We start from the raw sequence: 13,910 nt of genomic DNA on the forward strand, positions 1-13,910 counted from the left end.
ACTGCTGCTCAGCTGAGAGCACAGGAGCCCAGCTGCTGCTGCTCGCATGAGTCAGGGGGTTTGGTTTCTCCTTGTAGGACTCTGTCTGTCAGATGTTCCTATTGTCACTTGCCTGGCAGTTTCCCAGGTAACACATTGTGTGTTGGACATTTGGAAATGTTATTTGCAACCCTCCTCCCTAACAAACCTCCCTGAGTAAGGAAAAAGGGTATAGAAGGGGATAAATTTCTTCCAGAACATGGCAAGCATAGAACCACAGTTACCCTTAAGAGGAAAGATTTCATCCAAATGTGATGATCAGAGGCTGAGGACATCATGCAAGGGTCCCCCCTCTTGGGTTCAGGAGGCCCGTACACAAGAATAGTTGGGGTCTTGGCAAGGCTAACGTGAGACATTTTTTCTTTGCATTTTTTCTGTCTCTGCTCTCTCCTCTATGCAAATTAGATTCTTTCTGTGAGCTTTGGATGGCAACACAACATGGGTCTGGAATATACTGTGTCCTAGGCTTTGAGAACATACAGTCAATCCTCTTTATTCACAGATTTCATCTTTGAAAATTTGTGAAATTTATTTATAATCCTAAAATCAATAGAGGGAAACGTTTTTGGTCATGTGCGGGCATGCACAGAATGGCAAAAATAATTACTTGACCAACATGTGCTTTCCCAGCTGAGAAACAGTGCCTATCTATTCTCTGGGCATGGTGGAATTGGGATATTATTGTACTGTCATTTGGGTTTATTGTCCAATTTCTACTGGTCTACTTGGACATTATAATTGGGCATAACAAGATGAGATGATTAGGCCATGAATTTTTGCCCCAGTTGCAGAAATGTACTTAAGATCCTGCAGTGACCCACTGCAGAATTATTTGGGAGCCAAAGCTGAACTCTCCCTTCCAAACAGAGGAGTAATGGGTGCTTTTCTAAGGAAATATGGGAGCAGGGCTTTGCCAACCAGCTACGGGTCTCTTCTCTCAAAGCAGACAGTCAAGTTCAATCTGTACACAAGTTAATGCACAAAGAATCCAGCTTGCAGGGGACATGGGGCAGCTTCAAAACTTCTGGCCTCCTTCTTTATCTTCTTCAAGTGGGCACCTAGTTTAATGCTTCATGGATATCTAGGAAATAGGACCCAATGCTGGAGAAGTGGGCAGGTGGTGTGAGGTGCAGCTCAGACTCTGTGGCCTAATCGGTGAGTTGAGAATGAGGTTCCGTCTGCAGAGGGCACCTGAGGCAGGCAGGCATCTGGTCGGGAGGTGTGGTGAGGGGGCGTGGTGTTGTTGGAACTTCAGCCTGATGCTCACATGCACACCCAAGGAGTTGCTTCCAACCAGCTCATTGTGCACGAGAGCAGAGGTGATTTCTAGATTCTCCCTGCTAGGGAAGACGAGACGTTTCACACCCAAGGGTCTCACCATTACAGTTCCTCTTCCATAAGCTGACAGACTTCTTTTTTTTTTTTAATGGTTTATGCAATTGTAATTTTTAAAAAATTTATTTATTTATTTTTTATTGCATTTTAGGTTTTGGGGTACATGTGCAAAACATGCAAGATAGTTGTATAGGTACACACTTGGCAGTGTGATTTGCTGTCTTCCTCCCCTTCACCCACATCTGGCACTACACACTGGGGTCTATTGGGGGGAATAGGGGAGGGACAGCGGGGGGGGAGGGGGAGCTGGGGAGGGATAGCATGGGGAGAAATGCCAGATGTAGCTGACAGACTTCTGACTCTTAGCTGAGGCTGAGCTGGGGCAGATAGTTGGATTCCATGATCAAGCTCTTCTCAGACATGCTTTAACACGTGGCAGGATGAGAAGTGGTTTTTATTTCTTCTTTGCATTTTTCATTTGCATATATGATATATTACAGATTACAGATAGTATTCTTTATTAAAATACATATATGTAGTAAATTATATTATGTATTTTAACATTGTAATTTTTATTCATTAAAAGTGTTTAATGCGTTATATTTATCATTTTGTATTCAGAAAAAAATGTTTAATTTAAAAATAAATAGAATACAGCATCTGTAATCCTGCAAAAGGTAGAGTTGGCATGAAGTTCTGAAGCACTTCATGGGCAATAGAAATTTAAAATTAGGGCACTAAGGTTTTCAAAAAGTGATCAATGGTTAGTCTCTTCATGGGTCTACTGAACTCAAACTAGAGTCAAACTAAGCCTGGTTCTACAATAGCTTCCTTCCAGTGCCCACTGAAACTTCTATTAGAATCTTCTAGAACATTCCAAAACCCACTAGTCCACTTAAACCCATAAGCCATCCCTTTATTTATGTGCACAGTCCGGGTTTGGCTGCTTTGCTATTCAGTCCTCTTCAAACAGAGGGTGTAATTCTTTTCTTTTTTTTTTGAGACAGAGTCTCCTTCTGTCACCCAGGCTGTAGTGCAGTGATGCTATCTCGGCTCACTGCAACCTCCACTTCCTGGGTTCAAATTATTCTCCTGCCTGAGCCTCCTGAGTAGCTGGGACTACAGGCGCGTGCCACCATGCCCGGCTAATGTTTTGTATTTTCAGTAGAGATGAGGTTTCACCATGTTAGCCAGGACAGTCTCAATCTCCTGGCCTCATGATCTACCCACCTCGGCCTCCCAAAGTGCTGGTATTGCAGGCATGAGCCACCGTGTCTGGCTGGGTACAATTCTTAAGATCACTCTTTACTTTCCTATTCTGCTTCTACTGTGTTGTCCTCAGCCTTGTTTCTAATCCCACTTACTTTTAGTCCTTAACTGAGAGAGTCTGTGCAAGCCAGTGAATACATGTGAACGTTATAAGGAAGTGTGGTAAAGTGTTGAAATGAAGCTTTGGAGCTAGGCTGTTGGGTTTTATACCCCAACTCCATTCTTGCCAACTTCCTGACATTGGGTGAATTATCTGTATGTAAGTTTCCTTACTCTGCAAAGTGTTTATAATGCCTACTTGTAGGACTAATCTGAAGAAAGCAGATGATGCCTGTAATGTGCTCAGCAAAGAGTCTGCCCTACAGCACATTCCTAAGTTTTGGTCCTTCTCAGTATATTTAACCAGGACAGAAGAATAATTGATGAATGATTCTATCTTTAGTAAATGGCAGAACTTTTTTTAAAAGAGCGTATTTTTAAATGCACATATATTTGGGCATCTCATATGGACTATGCAACTTATGCTTCATATAATACTCAAAGAAAGCTTTGGGAAATCTGCTGAAAAGTTTCCAAAGGTAAACTATTCCAGCAAGACTAACCACCAGGGGCCTTTGTTTCACCAGTGAAACAAAGAGGCCACTGTATGCTTTCAGGGGTACCTAGTGTTTTGCTGAAGTAGCTCTTGCTTCGTGGGCAATAGGAATTGAGTTAATGCCTGCACAAAGAAAGATGGTATATTAGAATTATAAACCTTGACTATAAGTCTTTAAAAATGCATGCAAAATGTTTTTATAACCAATTTTGGGTTGATAATACCATATGAGTTACCATCTACCATGCACCCACAATGATATTGCAAAATTATAGTCCCTAGAAACACCCTCTCACAATTATCTGACTGTGAATCTCAAATCCTGCTCTCTTCTGCTTTGTATGTAAACGTGATTGCCTGCTGAAAGGTGTTCAGAGCTGCTAAGAGAGTTTGCTTTTCAAAGGGTGTGTTTTCTCAAGGTGGTTCTTCTTTTGGAAGATTCAGTGTATATGCTATTGATCACATGTGTAAAAAGGGTAACATCAGAGCCCAAGTAATTATTGGTGGGATAATTGATTCATCTATCCAAATGTTCTGGGTCAGACATTTCTTGTCAAAGCTCGTTTTTCCTTTTTTAATCATAAATGGCTCTAGAAGACAACCATAGCTATACAAGAGACAAAAACTAATAACATAAAAGGAGCAAAGGAGTAAAAGTCGAAACATATCATTTCCTAATATAAATTAGCGAAATCACACTGACAGAATTTTTAGAATTTCTATGGATTTCCTAGCTCTTTCATTGTGGTTAAAATACAGACTTTTTGATATTCAGTCTAATAATCTTACCAAGGATTGCTTCTGACCTGCTATTTAGGCTTCCAATTCCATCCCCCATCTTTCAGCAAATAGCACCAATGGATGGTAGAACTCTAATAGGGAGGCTGAATGGATTTTCAGTATCTTTTTCAACATTGTTCTCCAGGGAGCTCTTGCCAAAGGATCAGAGTTGGCGACAAGTGGAATCTATTAGTCATTTTAATTTTTCTTTATTCTTACCTTTTCTATTTTAATCAGCTGACCACACAGTAGTATAGCAACATGTTAAGAAGATGATTTTGAAAAACTATTATCAGGGAACTTGGTATGTGGCTCTTGGAGTGACAGAAGTCTGACATGGAATGTGGTTATTGCTGTGAAGATGGAGATGACTGGCAATCCAGGAGATTTGTGGCCTGGATATGTGTGCACATGAGAGGCAGGAGGGTGGGGTGGGTGCAGCAAGCAGGGAGGTAGGAGGGAGAAGAAGATGACTTCAGAATGTGAGATATAGGGACCTTGAAATAGAGAATAATGGCAAGGAGAGTGTATGGGAATGATTTATTTTAACTTTGGATGTGATAAATTGTTAGCTTCAACAAGAAACTCATCTGTATTTGGATTTCAAAATAACCAGAAACAAAAGCTTAGGTGGAGGAAAGAGCACTTGGGTGGGCTGGAGAAGTGCATCTGGAAGCCATCTACCAGGAAGGTATGAAATCACGAGGTAAGTGAGGCCGTGAATGGGAACAGCCAGCCTGCAAAGGAGAAAGCTGAGCTGGAGAAGTGAGATCCATGGCTCTGACTGAGTCCGTAGGGATGCCCACAGGGAAATGCTGGGTGGAGGAAGATAGGCAGCAAAATGAAGCAGAGGAGAATTTTCTGAGAAGTATTGGCTGCTGAGAAATCTATGTAAAAATAGAGTTACTCTCTTTAGTAAACAGATATTATAGAGTCAGAGTGATTAAAAGTGACCATATCAGAGAAATCAGTAGAAGAGGAGATTGGACAAATCACTCACTGAATTTGGCCAAGTTGAGATATTTGGTGGTCATAGAATGAAAGACTTGGGTTGCTTTCCATCTTCCTTTCAGACAAGCTACCTCCATGTTCTCATTTTTCCTGATGTACCTGTTAACTCCATAGAAACCATCTCATGGTAGGCAACAATCAGCTCCCTGCACTAGATCCTTAGGCCTTTTCTCATCTAGCCTTTCATCAGCACTTGACACTGTTGATACTCCTTTTAACTTCTTTCTTTCTTAGTCTCTGAGTTGCAATATCTCCCTGTTTTTCTGTTAACTGCTTGCCTGCTTCCAGGCACCTTTGGCCTCTCTGTGGCTATTGGGCGTTAAAGCTGTTCGAAGCTCTTTAGGTATATCCTTCTTCTCACCTTATAGTCTCTGACACCATCTGCATCTGGGCTTGGTACCACCATTTAAGTATTAATAACTCCTATATTTATATCTCCAGTCCTAATTTCTCCTTGAGTTCATTCAGCTGCCTACTTATCTTTTTGCTTGGATGCTTCAAAGTGTTTCTCAATTCAACATTTCCAGAGGCACATTTCAGTTATTCTTTACACAAAACACAGTGAGCAAATGGGTCCATTTCCTCTATCTTGTAGCTTAGTAACGGATGGATGGTACTGGCATCCATTCTGTTGCACAAGCGGAGGACCCAGCAGTTATCTTCACCATCTCTTCTTTTCTCTCATATCATTTGTTTTGGAGTCACACATAGATACTGTTCTAGGAGCTCATTTAGATAACAGCTTTCTCACCTAGAGGTCATGCAGGGAAAGAAATGTATATTGCATTTAATTCATAGTAGAATGTGAATGACTAATAGGAAAATATTCCATTTAGCCTCTCATGTCTAGTTGAGTTTCAGCAGGGACATACCTTTAGCCCAAAGAAATGCATTGAGTGCAAAATAGCACCTCCACTCAAATCACTTGACATGGTGGAGGGATAAAAAGAGGCATGTGAAGAGCAGCATTTGTTTTACAACTGATGAATGATTAAATGTCGTCTTGAACATAAAGAGTTTATATTAGCAAAAGCTTCTCTACGATGTGCATTAGTAAAAACATCATTTGCTGATTTAGGACTCTTCTGAAAGAGCATCCAGATGTTTAAAGAGCCATGCCTTATGACTGCATGACTATAATTTTATAAACTGCTTTTCCTACAGTATTTTACCAAATCCTTTCAGCAATCCTAGAAGTACCATATCTTTATTTTGCAGTTTCAAGTTCTGAAAGCCTGTTTTGCTCCAGTAAGTCGTAGAGCTAGGACCAAAACCCAAGTTTTGGTTGGGTTTTCAGTCCTGAATCTTTCAGCCCTGAACGTTTTCATAGCTGCCTCTGACTTCATAGCTCACTGCATAAAGCCTCCCTCAGACCCTTCCTCTGTCAGCATGGTACTACTCTAGTCTGTCAAGTATTTTGGCCTCCATAGGAGATCCTACTCTCTTTTTTAAAAATTTTTTCTTTTTTTCCTCCAGCTTTGGGAAGTGAGGAGATCCTATTTCCAATGTTAATAAATATTTAGCTAAATCTGTAGCAGACATCTGGTTTCATAAAGAGAAAGAGCATTTTTGTTTTCATTAGGGAAAAAGGTCATGACTAGATGCAATAACAACAGTGACACTTGAACTTGAAAAAGTGAAGCCAGGCAGTGCAGTGGGCAGTTGTAAGGTGGGGAGGAGGGAAACTAAAGACAAGTAAGGAGGAAAGAGAGGAAAATGATGCACAGAGAAAGGAGGAAGAGAGCAAAGAGAAAGGAAGGGAGCCCGGACAGCAGAGGGGTCTCCTTCAGGAAACAGAGTTGGAGTGAAATAGCATAATCCCCAGATGGCAAGAACATTTCTCAGCCCAGTGCTTCTGAACAGCTTAATTATTTCTTAGGGGAAGTAGTTACATGGGAAGTATTATATGGGAAGTGTAATGTGTGCTGCACATTTGCAGTTGTGATACCATCAGAAAGAGATACTTCCTGTGGAAAGAACTTTTCAACCCCTTTATATAATAACCCTTGGAGAATACATTATCAAAGCAGAGCTCTGCAGCCTGAATGTAAACAGCATCTACTTAGAAATACAGTAGCACACAAACTTTCCCCAGATCAACAGTGGGACCAGTAGAAATTACTTTAATGAAACAAAGGGGCATTGCTGACCTGTCAGGACACAACAGTGTACACCAGAACAGCCCCAGGGAAATATTGGTAAATTAGGTTTATCTGCATATTCTTAGTGATGGGAAGTTGGGACAGATAACCAAACCTTGTACATGTCCTTTATAGCTCTGTTTGATGAGTGTTTTTTAAAGGAATTTTGAGGGCAGTTTTTTGGGGCAGAAAAGATGATTTGTGAATGTACTTTGATTTTAAAACTACTAGTCAATTCTTCAAAGTTAGAAATTTAAAAAATTTAGTTTATTATGAATCGAAGACCAGCTTAAAATTATATTATAATATAATTTTGTGTGTCTAGCACATTTTAACAAACTTTAATATTAGGTTATTCCACTTACAAATTTAGCAAACCAAATATTTTCAGATATTTTAAACTGCATTTATACATGCGCTGCATTTGATTTTTCTTCTTAAGTACTTTTACTAAAACCTTCCCAAGTAATAAGTTAATTCTTATAAATTTAAGTTCTCTTAGAAATTTCGATGCTACATATAAGCTTAAATATTTTATATAAACTTAGTAAGGATTTCACTTAAAATTGCAAATCTCAACAATTACTAATTATACCTCTTTAAAAAAGAGCTGCAGAACTATTATTCTAATAGGTTAATATTTTAGGCATTACAAACACATAATTGCAAATGTACAGATTCCTTAAACTATACCATGGTCTTGATTCTTGTTACATAGATGTGCACATATCTTTCTACCCAGGTCTAAACACTGTTGAATTCAACACGAGTCTTGCATTCCAAGTGCCTCAAAATTCTTAATGGGTATTAAAAAGTGGCTCAGTTGCTTATGGGTAAACATAAGCATGCAATTTTCATTATAGCACATGTCTTTAACAAAGCTGTTTGAAGTCTCCATCATGTCCTGAGTTAGAGACGCTCCCAGTTGCCACATACAGATATTTAGTACTGTCATACAGAGAGTCACATATCTGCTGGATTCTACCTGGATCTAAGGATCAAGATGCTTGTACTCAGACAAACAAATTAGGAAAGGAGCCTCCCTCGCAGAATGGTCTGGGGGTGTTACAAGCCAAAAAATCATTCAAGGTTTTACGGTTAAGAAGTGAGATAGTCTGTAATGACACCTCACAAAGATTCTGTTAAATAACAAGTGTCCAGAAGCTGCTTGGAAGGGAAGTAGATTGAAGAGACAATGAAAGGATCAAAATTAGTTTTAATTTCCTGTTAGGATCATCTCCTTAACTCTTGCATGTGTAACTGTGGGGGAGATTGTAAACATTTCCTTACCTAACTGTACTTAATATTGTTAGTCTTGATCAACATCCCTTAGTCACTGTGTATATATTATGCTTCATGCTTTAATCAGAGTTGAGAACAAAAATAGAGTAGCTCAAACTGAGGAAGGAGACCCTTAATCACCCTTAAGCATCTAAGGCCACCTCTCCCTTGACTTCTACATTGCATTTCAACAGGAGAAGTAAAGTCTGGCAGACCGGGCACCACCTTTAATCACCCTCCTATAGATAACTGGCATGGTATGGAGGAATCTTTCCAGAAGGCATTGTTTTTACTTAAGCACGATCAAACCCCCACCTAAGTCACATACCCCATGCCTAATGGACCAAGACCCTTTCACATATAATTTCTAGAGCTGTAAGCCCAAGACCCTTTCACATGTAATTTCTAGAGTTGTAAGCCTTTATAAGGGCAGGGATTTTTCTTTGTTAGAGGAGCTTGGCTATTTGGGGTATTCAGATCTACCTCAGCTTCCGGCTGAATAAATCACCACTTCCTTTACAGTTTGGTGTTTGAGAGGTTTGTTTCATGGCTCTCCCTGCTTCAAAACAAGACATAGGTTTATCTCTCCCTCATGTAATCACCCATGGGTAGTCAGACGCTCTAGGGATGGTAGGTAGATCTGCTTCATCAAGCCACTCAGAATCCCCAATTCCTTCTACTTTGTTGCTCTGCCCTGTGTGGTCCTCATCTGACTCACCACTGATGCCACCTTGCAGTTCACCTAAAGGAGAATATATACTGTTTCTGACAAAGTTGTTCTATAGATACTAAATGCTTTTAACAGAGAGGTCAGCCAAGAACATTGGCATTTCTCTTATAGCTAATATAATACTTCTCTCTATAGAAATGCTTAGTGTAAATTTTTATTCTGCTATAGTTATAGTAGTAGGATAAAAGCTTAGCTAGCAGAAGCAGAAATTATCCTATTTAGGCGAAGTGAGCTGTCAGTGTGCTCTGATTAGAGAGGATATCAAAAAGTGATTTTCTTCTTTAAAATAACTTCTGCATATAAATTTCCACCATTCAACTCTCTCAATTTTTCTTATTCCTCCCATAGAGGGAGTGCATGCAGGTATTTAATGACTAACTTTACAGTATTATATAATCTATGCTCCAAAATGGTTAGCCTACAATTAGTAAGGGGATAAATCTTTAGGATTGGAAAGGAAACCAACAGTTATTCAGGATCTACTCTTCCTGGACATATTACTAACTTTTCTTACTTATTATGTTACGTATACCAGCTAACACTTTGATGATATAACCCCCCAGTTTTTTTTCTTTTTTTACAGATAAGGCATCTAGGACCTATAGAGAGTTTAGGGGATTTTCCTTAAGATTACACAGTTAAAATTTCTTGGTTGAGACGGTAGTTCTAGGGGAAAAGAAAAGATCAAAATGACAAGTCAACTACTTTGAGTAAAGACCGCTGGCTGAGCAGGTAATTGGGTATTCTCAGAATTTGTTACCAGCTAGTTGTGTGGTTTTGGACATACCCCTTTGCATCACCCCAATGTCACCTTTGGTAAAGTGAAAGAATTGGTTATAGATATTCTTTAAATTATCTTTTATTCAGGGTTTTTACTGCTTAATTCTCTCAGTTGTTGACTTTTACTTAGAATTTTGGGCAAACACTAACTAATACAATCCATTTACCAAGAAGTGTATCTGATAACATTTTCATCAACTTTCTAAGGATGCCATATTGTCTTTTTGGCAGGCTGTTGGAAAGTGGTTAAGATCTCCTGTTTTATTTTCACAGTTGGCCCTTGAGCCCTTGAACCAACTGTGAAAATAAAACAGAAGATGTTAAACACTTTCCAACAGCCTGCCAAAACAGAGCCGTGTAAACAGAGCCATGCTAAGAGGCTCAGGGTGTCCTGGCTGATGTCACTAGGCTGAAGGGCCTTGGGGAAGGAAACAAGTTTCTTCCAGATTCGACCCTCCAACCAACTACAGGTCCTGGAACAGTGAGTAACTCCTTTACTCAGAAGCTGATCATTAAAAGTGTTTTCTGATGCTTGCCAATTTGGCACGTAAGAAATATAGTAATTTCTTCAAATACATTTTTATTGTGAGAGTACTGAACATTGTATTTATTGGTCATTTGCTTTTTTTGTAAATTGTAGATTTTTAAAAACCTCTTTGGCCGGGTACAGTGGCTCACCCCATACCCAGCACTTTAAGAGGCTGAGGCAGGTGGATGATCTGAGGTTAGGAGACCAGCCTGACCAACATGGTGAAACCCCATCTCTACTAAAAATACAAAAATTAGCCGGGCATGGTGGTGTGTGTCTGTAATTTCAGTTACTTTGTAGGCTGAGGCAGGAGAATTGCTTGAACCCGGGAGGTTGAGATTGCAGTGAGCCGAGATCACAACGCTGATCTCCAGGCTAGGCAACAAGAGGGAAACTCCATCTCCAAAAAACAAAACCAAAAACACCTGTCTGTAATAACTAGCAAAGTCTCCTGATATATTAAGGATATTAAAGACTGGCATATAATAAGTGTTTTTTTTAAGTTTCTATATGCCTTTTAATTTGTTTAAGGATATAGTCATTTATTTAGACTTTAGATAAAGAACAGTTACATGTTTTATTTCAGAACATTTAGAATTTGGGGGAATATTACTATTCCTAGGGTTTTATTGACATATACAATTTAAAAATATTATGTAATGAGAGCTATGTATTTTCTTTGTGCATTTTATAATGGTTACTAGGTTAAGTGTCTGTTTCCATGAACATAGGAATTTCTGTTATTTTATCTTATGTTCTTAATACTTACTTAACATATGACTTGAAATACAGAACATGCATAGTAAATGTTTCTCAAGTAAATAAGTAAAAGTGCATGAGAAATAAATGTGCTATTTACGTGTTGTCATCTGAGTCATATCAGCACTAATTGAGTAATTAGGATCCAGATTCACCCTTGGGCTTGGCACAAATGAGTTTGGATAACCCGGAACACAGATGGTTGACAATGAGTAATTAGGTTTAAATTATACCAGGAAACTGAAGAACATTCAGATTCTTACAGATAATTACAGAAGATTGCTTTACAGAGGAAAAACTTCCCACAGTGAGAGACAATAGGCCTCAGATGTCTTTACTGAGGCATATATTATGTCATAATTTCATTTTTTTGCACCTTTAAAATAAGGGGATTTATTGTGTGAACTAGGCTAGATGTCATTTTTTCCCTGGAACTAGAAGAAAGATTGAATAACCCCTTACGTTTATCTGGAACATGTCTTTCTGAAACTTAAAAATCTGAGAGCCAAAATTCAGAACCTTTCCCATGACCCCTCATTGAGAATATCTTAAAAATGTAAGTGTGTATGTGTGTGTGTGTGTACATGGGAATGAGGGAACACTCTGTTGTACACAGAAATATCTGAAGTTTATCTTTTGCTTTAGGGCATTTGGTCTTACATCACCTTTTAAATCTTATGCTATCTTTGACTTTTGGACAGAACAAACCTCTGGATTTTTATATGTTCTAAGTTCTTCCTTTGCAGTATTAGGGGTCTGTTTTCCCAGATTAAGGAATGGAGTGTTTAATCATCACTGTCATGTAGACCTAACGTAGAAATACAAATATAATAAGACAAATGTTGACAAATTAAAGTCAGAAACATATTTATTGTGATATATGTTCACAAATAATATATTTTGTTGTAGGATATAGGAAATCCAGAGAAGTGAAAAGAACAACAAAAGTCATCTGCAATTCTACACATGCAGATAACCATTGCTGAGATTTTGGAGTCCTTGTTTCCTAGACATGTTTTCCTATGTCTGTGTGCACACATGCATGGGATGTTGTATATATGTATGTGTGCATGTGTTAATACACATGTATTTGCAGGTGTGTGTTTATTATACATTGAGTCATAACATATATTACATTTAAAACATTGTATTTACAGCTTTATTGAGGTATAATTGACATGATAAATTGCACACTCTTAAACTGTACAATCTAAGTTATATGTATACATATCAGTGAAACTCTTACCACAATCAAGATAATGAATTTACCCATCTTCTGTAAAGCTTCTACACTTCTTTCAAAGTCCATCCTCCTCATTTCTCCCACCTAGTCCACAGGCATCCACTGACCTGATTTCTGTCACTATATATTAGCTTGCATTTTCTAGAAATCGATATAAATGGAATAATAAAATGTGTGCTTGTTTCTCTCTGGCTTCTTTCACTCTGCATAAATATTTTGAAATTCATCCATATTGTTGCATTTATCAATACATCCATACTATTGCATTTATCAATATGTCAATCTTGTTGATCGTTTATCACATTCCCTTATTATCTTTTTAATGTCTATAGAAACTTAGTGGTGTCTTATTCTTGATATTAGTAATTTGTGTCTTCTTTCTTTCTTTTTTCCTCAGTCAGTGTGGCAAAGAGTTATCAACTTTACTAATCTCAACAAATCAGCTTTTGGCGTCACTGATTTTTCTTTATTGTTTTTCTGTTCTGCTTCACTGTTTTCTGCATTGATTTGTATTATTTCATTTTCTTCTGTTTTCTGTGCTTCTTTACTCTTCTTTTTCTAGTTTCTTAATGTGGTAACCAATGATGTTGATTTATGACTTTTATTTTTTTCAAATATACACCTTTAATGTAAAGTTCCCTCTTTAGTTTTAGGCATATCTCAAATGTTAATATGTAGAGTTTTCATTTCCATTTAGTTCAAAATACTTTCTAATTTCCCTTTTGATTTTTTCCTTTGAGTCATGAATTATTTAAAAGTGTATTATTTAGTTTTTGCACATCGACAACATTTCTCGATATTTCTTTTATTGATTTCATGATTTAATTCCATTGTTGTCAAATAACATACTTTACATGCCTCGATCCATTTAATTTATTGAGACTTGGTTTTGGGGCTAGAATATGCTCTCCCATGGTAAATGATCCTTGTATACGTAAGAAGAGTACTTATCCCAGTGCCATGGGATGGAGACTTCTATAAATGTCAATTAGGTCTAATTGCTTGACAGTGATTTTAAAGTTTTCTATATCTTTACAGATTTTTCTGTTTCTTAGAAACCAGAATTACTGAAAGAAGAATTTCTGAAAGAAGAATCTTGACATCTCTGACTGTAACTCAGGATTTCTCTATTTTTCCTTGAATTTTTATCAGTTTTTTTCACATGTATTTTGAAGCTCAAATATTAGAAGTATAAACAGTTAGTGTTGTTACATTCTTTAGATAAATTGACCCCTTTATCATTACGGAATAACTCTTTTTATTCTTGGCTGTATATAATTTTAGAGAAACATAAAATACACACACACACACACACACACACACACACACACGTATATATATAAAATCTACTTTGTCTAATCTTATAGCCACTCCAGCTATGTTTTTGTTGGCATTAATATGGAATATCTTTTTTCTTT

This window comes from Callithrix jacchus, chromosome 14, assembly GCF_049354715.1.
Source record: "Callithrix jacchus isolate 240 chromosome 14, calJac240_pri, whole genome shotgun sequence".
Lineage (NCBI taxonomy): Eukaryota > Metazoa > Chordata > Mammalia > Primates > Cebidae > Callithrix > Callithrix jacchus.